The 22,784-nt window shown below is 49.0% G+C and overlaps 2 long non-coding RNA genes across 2 annotated transcripts; both read left to right on the top strand.

Annotated features, from left to right (window-relative positions):
* Nucleotides 1–1,162: 1,162 nt before the first annotated feature.
* Nucleotides 1,163–3,555, top strand: LOC129380991 (uncharacterized). Its single transcript, XR_008609223.1, has 2 exons — nucleotides 1,163–1,766; nucleotides 3,385–3,555. It is a non-coding gene; the product is annotated as an uncharacterized lncRNA (long non-coding RNA).
* A 15,755-nt stretch (nucleotides 3,556–19,310) lies between these two features.
* Nucleotides 19,311–20,801, top strand: LOC129381028 (uncharacterized). Its single transcript, XR_008609282.2, has 2 exons — nucleotides 19,311–19,904; nucleotides 20,655–20,801. It is a non-coding gene; the product is annotated as an uncharacterized lncRNA (long non-coding RNA).
* The last annotated feature ends 1,983 nt before the right edge of the window (nucleotides 20,802–22,784 follow it).

Genomic DNA, 22,784 nt, shown 5'->3' with positions numbered 1-22,784 from the left:
TAGATCTAATGGCAGCTTTGGGCCTTGGGTGATGTTGTGAGGAGTTGCAAGATGGGGTTGTTGGTGGTCCGGAAAGAAGCGCAAGCAATGGATGAGGGCGAAGCGCAAGACACGAATAAGGAACATGCAAAACACGCAGTGTGTGTTCCATGATTGTTCTTTCAGCTTCGCCTCCCGTCCGAGATAGACAGGATTAACAGGGGTTGTAATCGGAGAGTCTGGAAGCAGCTCTTGCGTTGTTTTCATAATTATGATATATCGTGCTGGATGCTCACCAGATGTTTCGCAGCTACGTGGCTGAGCCGGTGGCACTCCTCCTCGTTTCTTACAAAACTATCCATTAGTCAGGTAGATGGTGCAGAGCCGCAACAAAATTCTTATGGTACAATCGGCTATTCACTACCGTACTGTGACTCGGATTGCAATGATGCGGAGCCCGCTCTGCACAGGAGCCAGAGAAAGCGTGACCAAGACGAACGTGTAGCCGCTCGCCAGAGCAATCCGAGGACAGAAGAGGGAATCCTTCAGCACGTCTTCTGTTGTAAACAAGGCGCACAGGCATCGACGCATGCCGCCGCGGTTGACGGAAGCTGCAAGAGCCACGTGACCGGAAATGATCGGTCACGCTCTCATGTCGAAAGTGAGAGCGCCTCCAAGGAAAGCCCCGAGCGCTCTGAAAGAACCAGGGGAATGTCTTCACAGCGCTTGATTTCGACAAGCCGAATGCACTATTACATTCAGCTTGTACCGTTCCGGAAAAGCATTGGTCCCTGGTTCAAACCCCGGCCCAGGACAAATTTTTCTTCAACTGCGAGGTTTTCCTTCTGAGAAACCTGTATGGGTTTCTTTTGCAGCTACGTGCTACAATTTGGATGGATGTCGATTTTTCTATCTCACCATTGCATTCTACATGCCGATGGAAGCATCTTTTGCAGGCTTATATTGTTCTTCATGAAACGTCGCCTGAAACACAAGCGTCACTTGAACATTACTATTGTTTCCGAAATCAACATGCCACAACGTCAGTCCTTATTAGTGTTGGGCATCTTTGCTTTTTATCGCAATTGTAGCTGTCTTCTCTTTGTCTTTTCATCCTTCTGTTCATACTGAAACAATAAGTGGAAATGCGGCCGTGTTGAATAAGATTCACTTAGAACGCGTCGTTTTCCGCGTCCGAAATGTATCCTTCGTGCGCTTGTGTATATACAGATATATAGGGAAGGAGGAAGGAAAAAGTGGAGAAGGAAAGGCAGGGAGGTTAACCAGTTTAGCTTAACCAATTTGCTAGCCTACACATGGGAGCGGGATGGGGGGGGATGAAAGATGGGGAAGGGAGAGAGAGAGCACATAGCACAGCCCACACATCGTCAGTTAGAGTCCATCACTCTTGCGTGGTATGTGATATCACTGTCACAGCTGCTTGTCCAATCCCGTATCTTTCAAAAACCGAAGTAGTCCCTTCGTCGCCTTCAGTTGAAATGTGTGTATATATATATGGGATGTGATTTACATCAAGGGTTAAAATTGTGCTATCGGTCACAGGCAATTTCTAAAAATTTGGTGCATCTAGAAAAAAAAAAAAAAAGACACGCTGTGTGATAACCCACATCTGAAATCCGAACAGCGGAGTGCTTGGCTTCTGGTGCTGTCGACATCACCTAACAGCACCCTTGGAACTAAACACATGCAACCTGGTTGTGTGTGCGGGAGTTTGGGTCCTACCGATATGTATTACATCGTCATTCAGGCAAGCAGCGCTCCACAAGGTAAGCCCACTGAAGTCCCAACGTGTTTAGTCCCATCGCACGGCAAAATTGCGGCGTGACTGGGTGTTCGAGGCACTTTGTGTGCATTCGCGGGCTTCTTTCGCGCTTGGAAAAGCAATTTTATGTACCACGTATTGAGCTACAGATAGCTGTATCGGGAGTTTTTCACGTTGCTCTACAATTTCCACATTCACTAATTATGTAAATAGTTGGAATGCAAAAAAAATAATAATCTAAGTGTCGCCAAACGACGGCAAACAACATTACCTTGGTTCTGTCCAACTACGTGGCATTTGCATATATATAAAGTTTGGCTCAAGTTGCGTGGGGCACCCTATATACGTAGAGAGGGTGCATGTGTTGGAAAACACGTGCGTTTAATAAAGATAATGCGCAGTATATATCCTGATGACTTCCGACGCATGATTCATTGTTACAAAAAGGCACCGTTGGGCACCGGTATTCCATACCAGACTATTGACAGCTTGAAACGGCACGGACTACAGATGAAAGCTATGCGGACTTGCGCTCGTCCGTGTATGTTTCATGTGTAGCTCGTGCTGTTTCGCGTTGTCAGTATTTTCAGGATTCCTTGTTAATGACGTGTAATGCGTATAATAGGTAAATGTGCGCTGCTAACTAGCGGTGGCCGCTTTTCTGTAACCGCAATGCCACCTGCTTCAAGGGCTAATACTAGTACAAAGCTTAGAGCGCAGGAAAGACAAGAAACGAAGACGGTGACACACAAAACAAGCGCTCAACTCACAACTGATTTTTACTGCAAGCACAGAGCAAATACATAGACACAGATACATCGCGTATGTAAAGAAAAGCTAGAGAAAGAAAAGCAAGCACACATCACAGGAACGTTTCTAACAATGATCAATAAAGTTGAATTCACTGTCACGTAGTAACGAGGATGGCTCGCTTACGCATACATATCGGAGCGGCATTCCTGGTGATATATGATGCGCCTCCTTTTTCCGTGTGTGCAGTAAAAATCAGTTGTGAGATAAGCGCTTGTATTGGGCATCACCTTCTTCGTCTCTCGTCTTTCCTGCGCTTTCTTTACGAGAATGAAATACCAACTACTAGCGCCCCCTATCCATCCTATTAGATAACAAATATTGTACAGGGGAAGAATTAGTGTCATCTCTACGAAAATGCTTAGGCAGTGGACACCAGTAAAGGTGTGATAAGCACTTTTTAATCCAGTAATTGTTTACTGCTTAAAATTATCTTATTATTCAATTACCTCATCAAGCACATTTCACAACTGCAGAATTTAAGTTAATATCAGTTCTCAAGGGACGTGCACTTATGAAACCGAATGTTTGTCATCCACCATGCTGTAGCACGAAGCGACGAGTAAAACCTGACACGGGTTTTTCACAAAGCGTCACAGTTCAGAAAGATTCTTCCTGGTCAAGAGATCGAACCCTGGACTGAAGCCTTTCTGGTGTTCTCGTTCGACCATCTGAGCCAATCAAGAAGCAAACGGATTTCAGAACGAGGCCCAATTAATTGACAACTAGACGCACCAGGGACACTGAATACGGCAGATCATTTGCGCGGGAGAAAAATAAACACAATACTGTTTTTTTTTCTTTTTTTTCAGAATCAAGGCTTCGGAGTTGAAGAAAATTCCTAGCTAATGCGCCAGTGGCCCTAGTCACAGATTGCTGTGCTTTACCGGCAAAATATAGTCTACGCTCCTCTTTAACGCCTACCCAGAAGCATTAAGCATGAAGGGTTTCTTAATGCGCTATTAAATTTCTTCGTTTCCTTTTGTGGTTTTTGTAAACTTTACTAAGCTGTTTCAGTTGCAACCCAAATTGTTTGCGAGCGCCGAACTACGCAGGTCAACACAATGTCTGCGCGCTGAGTTTCATTACCTGGTCACTGGTGACCGATGGTGTTTACCGTGACCAGGGTGAGGTTTTGCAAGAGCTTCATTGAAATATCGCCTTCGCTGCCTATAGAATCTTACGCTTGAAAAATGGCGCTGACAAACCTAACTCTTAGATAAGTTTCAAAAGGAGGTAATATATCGCACACCGGTGCCAGAAGGACAAGACGAGCGTATCAATGTACCCAGGGAAGTACGGCCAGCACAGCATTGCTTCCTCACATTGAAACTCTTGTACCGTTAGAATGTATAGGCTATAAGCAAGCTAAGCGAGCATGTTCACTCGTAGGGAATTCCCTTGCAGCACAGGTTTTTTTTTTCGTTTTCTACATTAATAGTGGAAGAAGCATGACCGTTTAATGGCCAGCTGAGGATTTAGGGCCTCCATTACTCTTTTCAGTGCCGTCGCTCGGCAAGAAACGCGTTGATCGTTATTTTGCGAGAGCCGTTCATCACCCGGCGCTTCATCGATCCCTACCTCTCTTTTCTTATAATTTTCCTTTGGTTTCATTTTAATCCACCCTATATGACAGGTTGCAGGTTTGTTATCGGCTATTCTGCACTCAGAAAAATAGCAGCGCCGACTGAGGTATCATGAGAAAAAAGTCCCAAGTTACGTTTGGACTTGTAAAGCTACTTCTCTAGCTCAGCTGTGGGCAAAAATATCCGTCGCCAAAAAATACAATCCACAGATTTACTGAAAAAGTCGCAGTTTCGCCCGAAAGGTCAAGCATCGATTGCGATAGCAAATTAGTGGACAGCTATACGAAGGAAGAATAGTAATCTATCGGCCGTATAAATTTGTAAACATAGCCACATTAACTAAATTAACAAGCATGGTATCACGCGCCCACAACTAAACATGAACACATCTCACTTGATGACCGCGGAAACTCGCTGTCAAAACGCGGCAGTGAGGAAACGCGGCAACAGCAGCGAGCGAATTAACCTTCGTGCCGCTGCTCGCATCAACGCGAACTAAATCGCGAAAACGCAGCGCAGCGTGGACTCCGTACCCATCGAAGATGGCTTTCAAGATACAGCGGCCGGGCCGCCTGGGCTGCCCGGACTAGACCCCCCCCCCCCCTTTCCTTGCCCTCCCCCGAAGCCTTACGCGCGACCGAAGGCGGGGCGTTTACTCCCCGCATTTCGCCGTTGCGTGTGCGAGATTGAGCCGAGATCACCTCCTCACCCTCACGCGTTTTCACTCGCACATACAGCATACGGCGTGCGGCGACGATTTCAACACCCGTGGACTTCACAGGGACTTCACGGCGACGCCGACGACGGAAATGTGCCTGGAGGGTCAATATAATTCCTATCGCAATAAAAAATAAAAAAAACTCTTCGAGTCATGCACCTTGTCAGAGGTATGGCGTAAACAGGCGATGTGGTAATGCTGGAGAAGAGAATCCTCTCACTGATGCCAGAACTGGCAGTGACTGAAGAAACCGTCCGTAATAGAAAATGGCTAGGATAAGTACTCATGTGCCCGCTCTTTCACACTGTGCTTTTTATAGAGAATTGGGCTCTGATACCGCCTTTGATTGCGCCGTGAACTATGTTATGGATGCACGTTCATCACTTTTTATCTCTTCTCACTTTCCATTTTCCTTGCCTTCCTGCTTCCCCCTCGCCAGTGTATGGTAGCAAACCAGATGCAACCTATAGCTAACCGCCCGAACGCGCTGTCTTTCCTTTTCTTTCTCTTCTTCCCTCTGTTTACAGTAAACACTGAACATTCCCCCATACATAGTCCTTGTTGTGCCTGTGTGCCCACACATCATGGTGCTTACATTTCCGCAGGTGTTAATTAGGGTTGCGCAATGCTGGTGATCAGGAGGAAGAGGATGAAAACGAAGGAAGGAAAGGTGGGAAGGTCAACCAGAGGCACGTCCGCTTTGCTACCCTACACAGGGGAAGGGGTTTAAGGGAAGAAATTGGTAATCAGTCCCCTGTGCACGAGGTTGCAGGCTCATTTCCAGGCCCCTGTGGACGCATTCTGATTAGGGCGTTATGTAACAAAGCTTCTTACCGCTATCTGGGTGGACGACAAAGAAATCCAGATGAACCGAATTAATTAGGAACCCTCCATTACGGTGGCTTCAAATCAGTGTGCTGGTTTTGTACCTGCACGCAAATTGACACATGCAAAATTGGAAACTGGAAACAAGAGTCGCAAGGAGTAGAGAAATTAAGCAATCTACTAAGGGAGAGAGCCGAGGCAACAGCCAAACAGGAAGGAAACATGAACATTAACAAATTCAACCGTTGTTTGTGAAAATATTTATGGGTCAACATTTTTTTATTTAAAAATGAAGTAGAGAAAACGCCGCCCGAAGTCGAGAAGGATTCCGTTTGTTTTGAATTACTTTTATACCGTTATCAGTCTAACCGCCTGACGTAGCCACTTCTCTGCTATGCTTATGTGGGTGTTTTTCTAACCGTCCGCGGTGGGCGCAGCACGTCTAGAACCGCAGCACCCTGCGCTCTACGCGGTTGTAGGGGACTGGTGACCACGCGTCGTTACGCAACTTCCCAAATAAGAGCACGAGTCGGTTTTGGCACTTGGTAGAGCAGTAAACGAGGGATCCAAAAGAACCCCGGTGATTGCTCCGCAAATATATATTTCTCTATAATTCTTCCAGAGCTAATTCAAAAAACGCTACCAGAAATATTTATTTTACACTTTCGTTTGTTTACTTATTCTTGGCAGTGTTCTTCCTGCGCTTCTCAGTCCTGCGCGAGTCCATTTCATGTATTTCCTTGTTTGACAAGTAAAGGAGAGGTGTATCTCACAGGCGTACCTCTGAGATACATCATATTTCAATTCTCTTTTGCGGGTTTACGCGTCTTTATGGCGAATGGTGAGCATTACTCACATTTGTACTAGTAAAGGCACCTCCCTCCCTCATTTGGATAGAAAAGTTACCTTGGGTTGCCCCCCCCCCGAAAAATAAAATCCTGGGTTCGTGCCTGACCAGTGGTATACCCCAGAGCTCCCGTATTTGGTACGCTTGTGTTCTCTATTTTTGCTTATGACATTTACTCTGCAATCCGAAGGAGGAGGAAATAAAGAGAGATGGCAGGGCTACCCTACTCTGGGGGACGGGAAAGAAGGAATAGAAAGATAAGATAGAGGGGGAGGAAAGCCGCGGTGAGCTCGCGCACGCACGCGGAGGGCCAGAGCGAATCGAAGACGTTCACGTAGGCCAGTCGCCCTCAAGAAGGACAAAAGTGCCCTCATAGCTTTGTGGGCCGACAAGCGATGGGGACGGTCTTCAAGTAGCACCTGCACAGACAACGGCCGATCGTCCAGTCATCGCAATGCGATAGATAATGTTTGTCTTTCCGACTGAAATCGATAACAATGTCACAATAAATGTTTCATGTTCTCTTCCACGCAGCAGACGTCGCATGCAGCACTTTCGGTCATTCCAATCAAAGTAGTGTACGCCTTCGTGAAAGCCACTTCCAACCAAAGCCGGTAGAGAAGCGATGCCTCACGTCGGTGAAGCCCGGGTGGAGGTCGGAGTTGGAGCGAAGGGTTCAGTTCGTACAACCTGATGCACCTGATATTTGGGGTGTTCCACTCTGTTAAAGAGAGCTTGCGTGCCAGGTGACGAAGCTGCCTTGCAGCGTTTGTACTGGAAAGAGGAATGGGAACTCTGTGTTGTTCTTGATGTGACTCTCGAGCAGCTTTCTTTGCTTGATCATTTACATTTATCCCGCAATGGCCAGGTAGCCACTCGAAAATAATTTCGCGGCCTTTATGTTTGACGTCGCGATGAAGTTTGACGATTTCGTACGTTAGCTGTTCGTGAGCTCCACGTCTGAGAATTGACTGCATGCTGTGTAAAGCGGGTCTGGAGTCGGAAAACACGGCCCATCTACCAGGACTCTGTGTCAATAAACTGAAGCGCACTGCGCAGAGCCGTGAGTTGTGCAGCCGTGAACGTCGTGATATGTGACGTCTTGAATGGCAGTGTTACTCCTCTTGTCGGTATAAACATAACATCCCCGGAACAAGTCGATGTCGTCGATTCGTCACTATAGATGTGTACGAGGCTACTGTATAACTCGTACAACAGGAGTTAGCTCAATTGTTTTAGAGCAAGTGGTGGTAGATCTGACTTTTTCTGAAGTCCTGGAATTCTGAGGTGTCGGCACACACACCATGGAGGAGACACCAACCTGGCCGCAGGTGTGTACCCCGATGTAAGCGAGGCACGATATGCACTGACAGTTGTGCTAAATGATGTGATGGGTCTTTCCACGGTGAGTGCAACGAGGTAGTGGCAAGGGTTCCAGGCAATGTGCCTGACATGTGCACGCATTGCCTTGACAGCGATGTACGTCTTGATTGAACAATCTTGAGCAATGGCAATAGTTTCAGCCGTTGACTTACTGCGTGGTAATCCAAGGCATATCCTCAGAGCTTGGGCTTGAATGCTCTGAACTGTACGCAAATTGGTTTTGCAGGTGTTGGACATTATAGGTGGGATGTACCGGAGGAACTCAACAAACAACACCCTGGTACGCTTGTGTTCTCTATTTTCGCTGATGACATTTGGTCTGCAATCCTAAGGAGGAGGAGGAGGAGGAGGAGGAGGAGGAGGAGGAGGAAATAAAGGGAGAAGGCAGGGATGTTAACCAGGAATGCATCTGGTTGGCTACCCTACTCTGTGAGACGGGAAAGAGGGAATAGAAAGATAAGATAGAGAAAGGGAGGGGAGGGGGCGGGAAGCCGCGCTGAGCTCGCGTGGACATCCCCCAGTTCTTTCCTGCAAGGAACCTCAACAGATGACACATAGCAATCAGTCGTTTTTTCACGTGGTTCACGTGAGTAGTCCAGGACAAATCTCTGTCAATCACAACACCCAAAAACCTGTGACTTCTCCTGGACGATATCACTTGTCCGTTGATTGATATGGCGTATGCGGGTAAACGCCACCACTGCGCACTTTTCCCACGTCACCTCTAGACCTTGTTTACGAAGGCAGCATGATGTCGATGAGGCCGCCTTCTGAAGCCGAGCACGAAGCTGAAGCCGTGTGACCCCCGACGTTCAGACACAGATGTCGGCGTAGATAGAGTCGAACGGTACTTGACAGGTCCTTGAGTAGTCCAATAAGGGCTAGATTAATTAGCGTTGGGCTTAGTACTGCGTCGTGAGGGACTCCGCGGCTACTGTAATGCTGGAGTGTCGGGCCATCCCTGATGAGCACGTAGAATGATCGCATCTGTAGGTAGCTACGAACCCAGAGATATATCTTGCCACCAAGTCCTATTTCTTCTAACGCTTTAAGGATGGCTTCATGGGTAACGTTGCCGTAAGCCCCTTTAACGTCTAGAAACAAGGCAGCAGACAAGCGTTTACAGGCCTTCTGGAATTCGACGTACGTTACCAAGTTGACCGCGTTGTCTATAGATGAACGGCCGTGCCTGAATCCTGTCAACGTGTCTGGATGAATTTCATAGTGCTCTAGGTACCACTCCAGACGCGTTAGAACCAGCCGTTCCATTACTTTTCCTACACAACTAGCAAGCGCGATCGGACGGTATGACGGAATGTACAAAGGCGACTTTCCAGCTTTGAGAAGCGGAATCAGTCGACTTGTCCTCAATTCCTGGGGAAACATGCCAGTCTGCAGGTGCAGGAGTGGCTTTCGAGCTCGTTCACCAAGAATACACAGAACGCGGTATGTAATGCCATCTGGTCCTGGCGCTGAGGAACGCCTGCATAAAGCAAGCGCAGCCTCTAGTTCGTCCAGAGAAAAGGGCACTCCTTACGGGGATCACGTGACAATGGTAAGTGGTCGGGAACCTGCGTTCCAGTGCAGCTTCCTCACCGGCAATCCTCCTACAGAAGGATTCTGCGACTCTAACCTCTTTGCCTTGTTGGTAAATAGCCAGGGAATTAAATGGGTGGCGCTGTCCAGGGGTTGCACAGAGGCCACGAACAGTTCTCCATATAAGAGACAAAGGCTTTCGGGGATCCAGAGACTCGCAGAAAGACATTCATCGTTGTGAAGCCAGCTTCTTCATACGGCGCTGTATTTTTTTCTGTGTCCGTCTGGTGAATCTCAAATCATGAATGAACATTGCGCGCCTATATCACCGTTCCACACGGCGGGGAATCGCCCGAAGTTCCTCTAACTCGATGTGGAATTCGGTGCACGCGGAGCTTTTCGAAATCGAATGTGTGGCAACCTGTAAGGCACCTTTTATTGCGTCCCCTAGGATGGATGGTACGTCATCTCGACAGAAGCGTTCCACGATTGATTTATATTTCGACCAGTTGGTGCATTGGACGGCTCCGGAGAACTTGGATCTAGTCAGCCCCTCAATTGTGAGATAAGATGGGATGTGGTCATTTCTCCGCTTTTCCAAGTCCGAGAACCATTGAACCCTTGGTTAAAGGAGCGCGGAACAAAGCTAAGGTCGAGGCAGCTAGTATACGCTGTTCCTCGCAGATAGGCGGGCCTTCCATCATTTCACAAAGTTCTCGTTCAGAGGCAATGCATACCAATGTTCTGCCCCTTGAGTTAATCTTGTCGCTTGCCCAGAGATAGTGGTGGGCATTGAAATCTCCAGTGATCGCCCACGGTGGTGGAGTCGTCAAAATTTCCCGTAAGCGCTCGCAGTTCAGACGACTTGATGGTGATAAATAGGCGCCCAGAATTGTGAAAGTGACCTTGCTCTTTGTCACAGTCAAACACATGTACTGATTTTCATTGTCAGGTGACACGGGATGGTGAACTTACATTAAGTGACGGCAATACAATAACACTAACAATACAAAAACAATAATCTTGCTCCATTGCCCGTAGGTGGACTCAATGCACTCATACCCGGACAGTCTGATGGGCGATGACAGATTTGGCTCACAGATTACAATAATGGGAAACTGATTCACGAATACAAGCTGGCGAAAGTCGGACATACGCGACTTAAGTCCTCTGGCGTTCCATTGAAAGACCGATGCAATCTGGAACTCCTGTCGAAACGATGGCATCTGGCGGGCGATTGCTTTACCCTAGAGCCGCAAGCACTGGACCCAGGGTGTCCAGCAACTGCAGCGCGTTCTGCGCCGACAGGGTTTTCGTGTTGCTGAGTAGAACACGCATAGCATTCATTAGCGACCGCAACATTATTATAACCTGGCGTTCATCAGATGTCTTTGCATCAGTGGTTTTTGAGGGTGTCGATGGCGGCGTAATCTGAGGTGCTACAAGCCAAAAGTATTCGTTTCTTCTACGCGCTAATCAATCTAAATTATTTGAGAAAATACATACAACGTGATGACTGTAGCACTATATTGAAAATTATGGGGTTTTACGTGCCAAAACCACTTTCTGATTATGAGGCACGCCGTAGTGGAGAACTCCGGAAATTTCGACCACCTGGGGTTCTTTAACGAGCACCTAAATCTAAATACACGGGTGTTTTTGCATTTCGCTCCCATCGAAATGCGGCCGCCGTGGCCGGGATTCGATCCCGCGACCTCGTGCTCAGCAGCCTAACAACATAGCCACTGATCAACCACGGCGGGTCTGTAGCACTATATGCAGTCTGATATACCTATTGTCTTATCTAGCTAATTCTCTTTGCGGTCTAGTCTACGGAAGCAGTAATGTCATGTCGGCTATATACCCGCTCGGTTTCATCTGCACACTTACCAAAGAACTAAATACGCCACTCCCTTTCCAAAATTTCATTCCCATCCGTCTTCCTAAACTTCAATACGCATCAGATGTGTGAATCGCACATTCAAATAGGGCAGTGTCGTAAGCTTCGTTTGTATATTCTGTTACGGTTGGCGTCCCGCACCACGTGCAGAAAGAAATTTCTCTCACCCGACCTTCACACACCTTGCCTCGTCGAAATGAAGCGTGACTTCCTAATTCACCATGACCATTTCTAGTGTCTGCCGGTCTGGCGGAAGCCCCGCAGTGTTTACAGGCCTCTTTTGTGCGTGCGTGCGTTCGTGTGTGCGTGTGTGTGTGTGTGCGCGCGCGCGCGCGTGTGTGTGTGTGTGTGTGTGTGTGTGTGTGTGTGTGTGTGTGTGTGTGTGTGTGTGTGTGTGTGTGTGTGTGTGTGTGTGTGTGTGTGTGTGTGCGCGCGCGCGCGCGCGTGACTTTAGAGGGACCCTTTCCTCGAACGGCCAAAGCCTACAGGATAACTTCCACGAACCAGCAACGCGCAAAAGAGACGGACAAGCGTCTACAATTCCAGGAGGCGGGACGGCCTCCTCCTTGCAGCAGGCTTTCTGTGCCGGTCACGTGACGTCGACGGAAGCAAGATCCCTCCTCCTTGCAGCAGGCTTTCTGTGCCGGTCGCGTGACGTCGACGGAAGCAAGATCCCTCCCACGATTGTACAGAACCTAGTTAAGGGGCTCCGAAATGTACTTTTGAACACATCATGCTTTTCTCATCATCTTTCACCAACCTTTGAATAAACCGTGCAAGTTTCGCACTAGAAATCGTCTCGCCCTTGCTTGGTCGCCATGGTCTACCGTATGCCTGCAGCCCGCCGACAACGCCACGCTACCCAATAAGTAACGTCCGTCGAGCTTCGATAGGCAGGCGCCGCTACTGCTCGGCAGCAGTACGATACGCTACCCTGGAGTACGCAACAATTCTCGACACAAGCGGGTCGAGCAAGTCGACCTAGTCCACCCCGACACTCCCTCGACCCACCCTCTAGCGCTTGCAAAAAATGGCCCGCCGGATATCGCCATGACGAGTCAATTCAAACAGATATTGTCAAGTCAATGCAAACGTCGCTATACTCGAACGTGTGCAAATATACAATGATATTGCTTTCTAAACAAGCGCATGACTCTTGAGTGGGCCTGTTGCGCATGTGCTGTACAGCTGTAGACATATTCTGTGTTCTTCTGAAAATAAATCAGATGGGAAGTGTGGGCGCTTGTCAATGTTGCTTCTGTCGTCCCTCTTCTTTTGCTGCGCCACAATTCTGGTGATTAAACCTGGTGACCAACTAGGCCAGCAACGTTCTTTATTGAACGTTGCTGGCCTGGGCACTTTTCCACTTGTGTCGCTTAGGTGCCGACATATAATCACTCTGACCTCACCTACTTGTGTAGCTTTCTTCAATTAATTATTTCCTGCGCGCAGCTATCAGGTTTTGTTTTGCTTATAGGTTTATCAGAAGCAACAAGGAACATAGCGCCTCTTGTTCTAGGCACACGCATGTGCTGTATGTAGTTAAGCTGACATAATAGTTATTTACTTTGTTTTCACATGTTTCAAAAATTGTTCTCCCTCTTTCTCTCTCTCTCTCTCTCTCTCTATTTTTTTTTTTCTGAACAAAAGAAGAAAAGTTCGGTTACGCTCCGCGCCACCGTGCGAAAGATCACAGTGGATGACGAAAGTGAACGCGGAGCGCAGCGGGGGATGAAACACGCGAGGAGGAAAGCGAAGAGGAGGGTGCAGCGATACCATGCGACGGAAAGCGGAAAAGAGTATGGCGAACGCGTAAGAAGAAAAGCGTAATGCGGCGACAATGGCTGCGAGATGCCGCCATAGTAGCGTGAATCGTCGGGGAGGTCTGGCGGCGGCTGCTTCTGTGAATTGCGCCAACGTGTCACCCACGCGCTGTCTCTCGCGATTTCCAGATTAGCGAAGCAGTCGCGCCACACTTCGCTCTATTTGCATCGTGTTGCAGGAGACAGCTTGTCCGCGCCAACCAATATATCGCGAAATGAACACGTATATAGCTGCTCTCAAATTTCGCCTTAGGAAGTATCTTAATCTTCGGTGAATTTTTTTTTTATTTTTTGCACGGCCGGCAACCTCCGCCTTCTTCCACCGTGGATAGCAACCGCAATTTTCGCAGTGTAAGCAAGATTCGAGCCTTCTCCTTCTCCGTATTGATTTAATTTTTCTTGTGATTGCGCGCATCTGCGAATGTTAATTCCAAACGATACTTCGTGACACATTTAAAGTCTTATTGTGCATAATATTGCGCCAACCATTGTGTCACAGCGAAACAACGAATTTTGTGCATCTGTGCCACTTCTTTTCTTTTTTTAATATGCTACTTTGTAATCCGGCACCATTGCTGACAATTCAGTGGGTTTTCTTTTCGGGTTTGCGTTTATAAGGCCTGCGGGTTACTCCTGAGGCGCGCAATAAACATTCTTCGTCTTCATATTGTTACATAGGAAGACGGAGACGAAAAGCTATATACAAGTATATTTACAAAGGAATACGCCGCACTTGGCCAAGAGGCAGCAGCCCACGCTAACCTCCAATCGTCGTCGTCGTCTTCTCACTGCTCGCCTCTGCGTCATTGGAAATACTGTTTCGTAGCACTACCCCCGGCGGCAAAAGCGCCGTCCCGGAGCGACTAAAGGCCGGACTCGGAAGCAGTGTACTAGGCCTTGAGCCTACTGACGTGCACGACATCACTAGATGCCAGAGTAGAGGACGAGGTTGAACTCACAGGAGCAATTTCGTACGTCACAGGCGTCACCTGGCGCAGCACGCGGTAGGGCCTTGTGTATCGCGAAAGGAGCTTTTCTGAAAGTTCGACGTGACGACAGGGCGACCACAGGAGCACGAGCGCACCAGGCGAAAACTGTACGTCACGGTGGCGGGCGTTGTACTGACGCTGCTGCGTGGTTTGCGAGTCCGTCAGTCGAGCACGGGCAAGCTGACGTGCATGGTCGGCGAGGGCGATGGCGTCGCGCGCATACTCGCTTGTTGAGGTCGCAGCAGGAGGAAGTGCTGTGTCAAGGGGCAAGGTGGGTTCGTGACCGTACAGTATATGAAATGGGGAAAATCCGGCGGTGTCGTGCCGGGAAGAATTGTACGCAAATGTTACGTAAGGTAGGGCAATGTCGCAGTCGTGGTATCGGCAAGAGTACGGTTGAACCACTCTGTCAGGCCATTGGTTTGAGGATGGTATGAGGTAGTCAGCTTGTGCTGAGTGGAGCAGGAACGCACAATGTCGGCGATAACTTTCGAGAGGAAGTTAGGACCACGGTCAGTAAGCAGCTGTCGCGGCGCACCATGAAGTAAGATAATGTCACGCAAAAGAAAGTCCGCGACGTCAGTGGTGCCACTATATTATTATTATTATTATTATTATTATTATTATTATTATTATTACATTAACCAGCTTTTCTATTTTCAACCTTCTCATAATTATAAACTTTAATACGCTTTTTTTTCCCGTCTATTTCAGGCATTTCACGGCATAATTTACGAGTCTATATACTGCCAACGAATAAGGCAGAACTTAGGTTATTTATTTTTATTCCTTTTTCTTTTTCCTTTCTTCTAGGAGCTGTTCGTTTCTGAAGGCATGGATATAGCCCGCCGTTTCCAGCGTACCTGGCAGCGGCTAACGAGGTCGAATACGTCACGCCGACGACGCCAGGATCGGCGCAAATTTACACCCTGTATAGTTCAGCACGTTGAAAGTAGCCCGCAGTAGCTCCGTGGTCAGCTGTTGCCGCAGCGCATGCGCATAACTGTGCAGCGAGCGAGCGATTTTAACAGCGAAGCTTTTCTTTGCGAACTTCGCCAGGTTTCGTGACCGTGGCTGCGGCCTAGCTGTTTCTCTTACCGAATAAGCCAAGCCGTCACAGCGGAGAGCGCGTGCCGCTAGGTTTCGTGCGACAACCAGATGGCACTCGCCTCCACGCATCCGCGGCAGCGGCGGCGCAGGCGGCGCCGGCCGTGTAATGTGGAAGTAAATTGATGCTTCTTGTGGATAGAATGAACTCTAATTGCGCTACGTTCATTCGAGTACAAAAATTTAAAGACCAGAGTTACTGCTATATTTCTTTTTTATTCTAAGCCTAGGCATAAAGGCTGAAACCAAGTGCACTGCCCACATGCGCGTGCTTGACCAGTGCCATGATTTTATACAATTTCACCTTGCGCGGCTGTGCTAGAAGAAATATTTTTTTTTTTTTTTTTGCAGATACTGCGGTCCCTACACTTTTGTACTCGACTATACTTATTCGCATGTTGCCTCTGCAACCATGATACATTCAAGGCGTCCGTCGTACTCGCTAGTAGTCAATAAATCGGCTTAACAAAAGGCTTGGTATGGTTCGTGTGCGCCGGAGCTTTTGTGTGTGCCTGTGCCTGTGCGCGCGTGTATTTCGACTCTTTAGGCACTCGCACAAAGCTTCACCGTATATAGATTCCAACTCGTTGGATTTGCTGCTTTTTTTCGTTTGGCGAAGGCACAAGCTCAGCGCAATCTCTTCAGTGGACCCCAACGGTAGGTCAGCATACGGCCAGCCAGCCAAGACAGCGCGCGATGCACTCTGGTCTCGCGCCCTCGGCGTGACATGGGGCGCTATAACGTAAACCTATTCCAAACTTTTCTATTACAATTCTGCAATCATCCCTCCGCCATTGGCGAACAACATTTAACGCGACATCGTTAAGGAGCTCGTGTCGCAGGAAAGCCGATGTCGTCGGCGTCGGCGGCGTTTACCGTGAGCGAAAAATCCCGGAAGGCAATTCATAAATAAAAGCAACTTGCAAGATGGGCTGGGTGGGAATCGAACCAGGGTCTCCGGACTGTGAGACGGAGACGCTACCACTCAGCCATGAGTTCGATGGTTCAATGTGGGACAAAAGCGCCTCTAGTGAATGCGGTGTTGCCTTAGAAACGTGCCGTAGAAAGTTATACTGCGGTGTATATCGGTAATTATGAGCATGTAAATTACAGAAGTCGCAGTTAAACGAGTAGCGAAGTTCGTTTCCACTACATTTCTTCTGTGCTTGGCGCACACGCGGAGCCATCTTGCAGCAAACCCCCTCCTCGCATTGGACGGCGCTGCCTCGACAGGTGGCGCGCCACTCACCCGCTTCTCCCCTTCGTCTCGTTTGAGCGTATTGGGGCCGTGCGGGGACCGGTGCGAGGATGCCCTAATACCCGTGCGTTTAATAAGTTTTCTCGCTCTCTCCTCTTCCAACTTCCAGCGTGCGTCACTCGAACCGTCGTGTATAGGCAACGCCGCTCCTCTTTCCGCTCACAGCGCGATTCCTAGGTGCAGCGTCCGATGCGGGACGCCTCTAACGTGATCGCTGCGATGTGTGCCGTGCTGCTGGTGAGGAGTCATGCGTCTGCGTGGTGCTCCCAATCGAGATAGAGGACGATCCCATCGAGGCGTCAGCCCCACGATCGCGTCCGCCTTCAAGGTGCGTCGCGGCCCGACTGTCCGTGCCGATCATGATGTTTGGCTCGCTTAGATCGTTTCTCCCTCCGAGACACCGAGTTCTTTGGTTCGTTCCGCCGCCTCAGGCGCACGTTTCGTCTTTGTGTGACTCAAGAGCATGCCGAGCGAATGAGTGGACGGTGCGAACGAGGTGGGATAACGCTATCGCGTTCCACTCTTGAAGGCGAAGCTTAAGCGACCTCCAATTTTTTACACCGCCCCCACTTCGCCTGTCTGTCACGCGACGTCACAAAAACCACTGTAACTCCCCATCTGATATGATGTGAACACACTGTTTATGCATGACTGCGAAGAACAAAAGAAAGATAGTTATTTCTGATTCGTCGATTTTTCGCTATTAGACCTCGGCTATTGGTCAAAAGTTTTCGGGCTGCACCCACTTCTCCTTCCTGTCGCGCGACGTCACAAAACCGCGAAAACTCACCGCGTCAAAGTGACGTGTACGCGTTAAAGATGCATTAATATGCCGAACAAAACTGAATTTTTCTCTGAATAGCCGCAGGCTGTCCCGTTCCGAAAGGAATACAAGATGGCTACCGCCAATCGCTCAGGCACTGACTACTCGCACCTGCCGGAGAGCATGGGTTTATTTGCGTATAATAATACTTTTTGCGTGGCTGTCTAACGTTTTCGAGCACTTTCGGCACATTTACGACCTTGCTCAGTCAACTTTTCTTTGCTGGTGATCCTTTTTAGCGTCATTCTTAACCTTCCGTTGCATGCCGCCGCGACTTTCGACGAGCCACCCCAAGCTAAGCAAGGGAAAGCGGACCAATCACAGACGCCGCACCACCCTCTTCATCCGGTCATCGATTTTCAGTGCACTGGGTCGGCCCCATCGAATCCCTCTCCACTTGAGCCGTGCTCCTCGCCTCTTATCAGCCAATTAGATAAGACAAGCCGCTCAGTGTAGGCAATGTTATTCGTTTTCAAAGCAAATAAAAGTGACCTCCTATAAACGAGGAATGCATTTGATTGGACTCTTTAAACGACTTTACGGGCTACCGCCCGATGCTCGCGTCGGTGGTTACGCAAATTTGACGTCAGGAGATTGGAATAAAAACATATTGGAATAGTTTTAAGTTATAGGGCCCATGTTCTATTCTCGTGCTGGCCACGCCAAAGCGCACCGAACATGCGCCAGGCATGTTGGCTTCACTCACGCTGGCGTTACACATAAGGGCGTCCCGCATTACGCAGGACTGTATCCGCGCCTTTAAGTCCAGAAGATATTTGTAATCTTGCCATACGCAAGCATCCTGTGCCCGCTCAAGTGCTCTCCAAGCGAGTGACACACACAGCACACCTTACGGCTATTGCGAACACATGAAGGCGTCAGGATTCCGACTGTGACTCTTCCGCAGGGTAAGTATCCTATACGTTATGAGGCCCCAACCCGGCTTATAAGTGAAAGCCGTGAACGCATCATGCTTTGTCACTTCGCCCGCTCTACGTTGCGCTGCTGTCAGCAGTAATGCCAGCAGCAACACTGACCTCGCGGCGCGCGCTTGTTGCTCGCGGAAGAAAGAAAGAAAACAGGGAGGCCTGCCAGTCAGTTGTCTGCGCGCACTGCGCGTGCCGTTCACATCGAAATGGCAGACAGACAGGCGTTCGGCGGTCGGATTCAAGTCATCCGCGGCTGACAAGCCCAACGGCGCTGGCTGACGCCCCTGCGCGCGCTTCAGCAAACAAAGCGCCGTCGCGCCGAGCACCTGCGGATGGACGAATCGGTCGGCGCGTCTGCTCTGACTGATCCCGCACCGCCGCCGTAGCGGCTGCTGTGACTGTTGCGCCTCGCTACAGCTGTGCAGCGCTCCTACAGCTTGACCCACCTTAAAGGAGTGTGCGGGGCCTTACACGAATGGCCAACTCGCTGCATACACGGAGCGCAGGTCATGCGTCGGTTAATGTCCAACTACGTATATGTGACCGTATCTAGTAAGATCCCTTTCCTCCAATCCTGATATTGTCATCCCTCTGTACGAGTGATCAATCCAACACGGCTTCGTGCGAGCCAATCAGAAAGGGCAGAAAGAAACTAAACTGAGCGTGAACCGTTGCGGATCATATCCTATTCTTTTCGCCCTTCGTCATTGGCTCGGACGCCGTCGAGTCGTCGTTATTGCCAGTATCGGTCACTCGGCGCGACGGGTGATAAGAATGGGTCATAAGACTTATCGTTAGCAAATACTGTCCGTGATCGCATTCCCCCCCCCCCCCCCTTTCTTTTTTTTTTGGAAAGGCAGTTGCTGCCACGCGGAGGACATTGCGGCTTTCCGCAAGCTTCGCCTGGCGTAACATTTTCCGCACGTGACACTGGCGCGGGTTCCTTTATTGGAATTCTCAGTTTGAGACTTGCTGAATGCAGCTCGCAGGCACTGTGGCGCCACCCACCACCCAGCAACGTTTATGGCGGCGCAATTTATGGAGCTTTTCGAGAAACAAATGAAGACGTGAGCAAACGAAGGGAATCCGCTGCCAGAGTAGCGCATTGATGCAGCAGTGAGCGTGGTCGCAGCGTACTTCGCAGCGCTTGCGGCACGTTGTCGGACTGCACGCAACTGCAGTGAGTCTGCTCACACGCTGCGCGAGAAGAACAGCAAGAACACGGCAGCACTCAGTGGCTGTCCCGACGGGCCGCGGCCAAAGGGCACGCGTGCGTTGGGCTGCCCCTTGTCACTTCCAGGACCCGGCGAACGCGGCGGCGGCGGCCGCCGATGTCTCCGCATTGACGGACAGGCCACACAGCTGTCAGTGGATGTCGCATGGCGCACCGGTCTCTCGACGACGATGGATCTGGCCTCTTCTTCGTGCTCGCTGCCTGTTTGAGATGTGTGCGCGCAATTGTTGCGCAGGTGGACGAGAGTTGCTTACCAGACGACGGCGCGACTGTTGCAAAGGCGAGGCCGGCTGTGACGTGGTGGTTGCAACAATGACAATTCAAAGGCGCTGGGAGTAAGGAAACGTGAGCAATGCGGTTCCGCCATATTTTCCGTAAGGCCAAATTCGCTACCTATTGTCTAGTCGCGGCCATGGTGATGGAGAGGTTATTTTTAGCGGCTCTCTTAACCAATATGGATGAGCAAATAGTCGAGAGCAAGATGACTCGGTGGTTCTCGCAAACTGTTTTTTCCCGCTGAAATTCTTGCATTGGTGTTTTCTTTTTCTTTTTTACACAAGAATGGCGGCAAATCGCCTGGAACGTTCGATCATTGTCATCAGGAAATGGCGTACAAACGATAGTAAAAAAGTGATTCATTAGCTAATTTAAGACCTGATGTAGCATCACGAAAAGAGCAATTCCTTAGTTTTTAATTTACAGCGGTGCTTGACAGCGAAAGCTTCCTGTTCGCCGCATACTACTAAGCGGAGAAAGTTGCTATTCCTTGCTGACTGCTCAAAAAGATAGCTCATCGCATGACGCAAGTGTCATCGGTGAAGCGCCAACTCCTTCTACGTCTTCAGATATAAAAGCAAGAGCGGTAGCCAACAGGAACTCCCTCTGGTCAACCTCCGGGCCTTTCTATGCATCCTTTCCTCTCATGCTTAAGAAGATTTTTTTTTTCTCCTGCTCGTGCGTTCCTACTTAGCAGAGTGCATTTAAGACAGTTGGCCTTCCTTGTGCATGGAATAAATGCAAAGCAAAATTAACTGTGGCGTGGTAGGCTTACGTGTGAAAGTATCAAACTAAATGCATTTCTTTTTCAGCAAGATAACGAATTTCTCATTCAATATATGTTGCAGCTAGAGAGAGCTACAACACATCACTGCGCACCAGACGGGTGCGACATTGACATTGGGAGCTTGACAAGAGCAGAACGGTGCGTACATCACGCTGGAGACACAAAGGTAGCTTACTGAAAGAGAATAAAAACTTCTACGTTTTCTTTCTTTCTTTTTTTCTTTCATTACAATCTTTGCTTCTATCTCGCTATTCTACTATCGGTCCTTCTAAGACTGAAAATACCTTAAATTAAAAGAATATGATTCTTGTAAAGATGAAGTGCACAAGGCGGTGAGGGTAAGCGGAGAGGAAAACCGAGCAAAACGAGGCAGAAGAAGGCGTTCGGAACGACGGCCTCTTGTCTTCTCCTGAACATGACATTCCGCACAACTTCAGTACCAACAGTTACTGAGTAGTGCACAGGGGAGGAGAAACGAAAGCTAATCATGAGCACTGCTTCGAGTACAACCACTCGGTCGGTCATGCGACAGGAGTTTGTTGGTTGTGCGAAGGGGCGTCTGGAAATTGGAGCTGTTTAGCGTAGTCGTTAGCTTGGGGCTGCAGTCTGTGACTTTTCTATACTCTGAATTCACTGGGCTGGCTCACAATTTCATTTATATTACTTGACGCAATTCCACACACACACACACACACACACACACACACACACACACACACACACACACACACACACACACACACACACACACACACACACACACACACACACACACACACACACACACACACACACACACACACACACACACACACACACACACACACACACACACACACACACACACACACACACACACACACACACACACACACACACACACACACACACACACACACACACACACACACACACACACACACACACACACACACACACACACACACACACACACACACACACACACACACACACACACACACACACACACACACACACACACACACACACACACACACACACACACACACACACACACACACACACACACACACACACACACACACACACACACACACACACACACACACACACACACACACACACACACACACACACACACACACACACACACACACACACACACACACACACACACACACACACACACACACACACACACACACACACACACACACACACACACACACACACACACACACACACACACACACACACACACACACACACACACACACACACACACACACACACACACACACACACACACACACACACACACACACACACACACACACACACACACACACACACACACACACACACACACACACACACACACACACACACACACACACACACACACACACACACACACACACACACACACACACACACACACACACACACACACACACACACACACACACACACACACACACACACACACACACACACACACACACACACACACACACACACACACACACACACACACACACACACACACACACACACACACACACACACACACACACACACACACACACACACACACACACACACACACACACACACACACACACACACACACACACACACACACACACACACACACACACACACACACACACACACACACACACACACACACACACACACACACACACACACACACGCACACACGCACACACACACACAAAGAGGAATAATTAATTACGTTAATGACTGAATGAATGAGGGATAAGATTAATTCTCTCTATTTCTCCGACGGCGCCCCCCAGACGCTGTGTTAAAATAATTGAGTAAAAAAATTACGAGCCATTTTCGGCTCATGCTAAGGCTAAAACCATTCTGTGTAAAACGACAGATCGATGAGCTATAGCGGTATTGCATTATGCTATGTGCAGCGCGACCGGAGCACGCAAGACGACAGTGCGCCGTGTCTCCGTCCTCACCATCGTTTTATACGTGCCCCCACAGTATTGCTGCATGTCGCATAACGTTCTGTGTATTGCCATGCGTCCTAGATATCATATTGAGCATCTGCACCGCGCATCGAATGGTCAATCGCTCATTGATCGTCTCATTCAACACCCGTTATCTCGCATGGGAAAAATGGCGGCATTACTTCTGGATATCACTACCATTTCTGAACATGCTGCTTCAG

This window comes from Dermacentor andersoni, chromosome 1 (genome assembly GCF_023375885.2).
Source record: "Dermacentor andersoni chromosome 1, qqDerAnde1_hic_scaffold, whole genome shotgun sequence".
In the NCBI taxonomy this organism is placed as follows: Eukaryota; Metazoa; Arthropoda; class Arachnida; order Ixodida; family Ixodidae; genus Dermacentor; species Dermacentor andersoni.
Note: the sequence above shows the minus strand (reverse complement) of the source record. Positions and strands in the feature narration are given on the sequence as shown.